Below are 720 nucleotides of genomic sequence, written 5' to 3'. Positions count from 1 at the left end.
GTAGGGACATGGATGCAGCTGGAAACCATCATTCTCAGCAAACTATCACAAGAAGAGAAAACCAAACACCGCATGTTCTCACTCATAGGTGGGAACTGAACAATGAGTTCACTTGGACTCGGGAAGGGGAACATCACACACTGGGGCCTATCATGGGGAGGGGGGAGGGGGGAGGGATTGCATTGGGGAGTTATACCTGATATAAATGATGAATTGATGGGTGCTGACGAGTTGATGGGTGCAGCACACCAACATGGCACAGGTATACATATGTAACAAACCTGCAGGTTATGCACATGTACCCTAGAACTTAAAGTATAATAAAAAAAAAAAGAAATATAAAAAAAAATACTCCATATGTTTAGATCACATTTCTACCCACATTTTAACTGATGTCTTATATTCTTGCTTCATATCTCAAACCCTGGGTTTGTTAATGTCTCCCAAAATGTTGAATATCTGGTACCACAAAGCAGATTAATACAATAGCATATACATTAGGCAATATACAGTGTAGAGTACAGATAAGCCTTCCTCTCAAAACTCTGGTCTTTGCACCATTAACTACTTTCCTGAATGAGCTATCATGAGACTAGTGATTCCTTCATGTGTTTTACTGTCACAGACTTCTCACAGTCTGGCTTTGCTCTCAAAATAGCAATTTCATTGACCCATTGTCATGACACCAATAATTATGATTATCTCATTGAAAAATTTCTT

Source organism: Piliocolobus tephrosceles, chromosome X (genome assembly GCF_002776525.5).
Source record: "Piliocolobus tephrosceles isolate RC106 chromosome X, ASM277652v3, whole genome shotgun sequence".
NCBI classification, from domain to species: Eukaryota; Metazoa; Chordata; class Mammalia; order Primates; family Cercopithecidae; genus Piliocolobus; species Piliocolobus tephrosceles.
Note: the sequence above shows the minus strand (reverse complement) of the source record.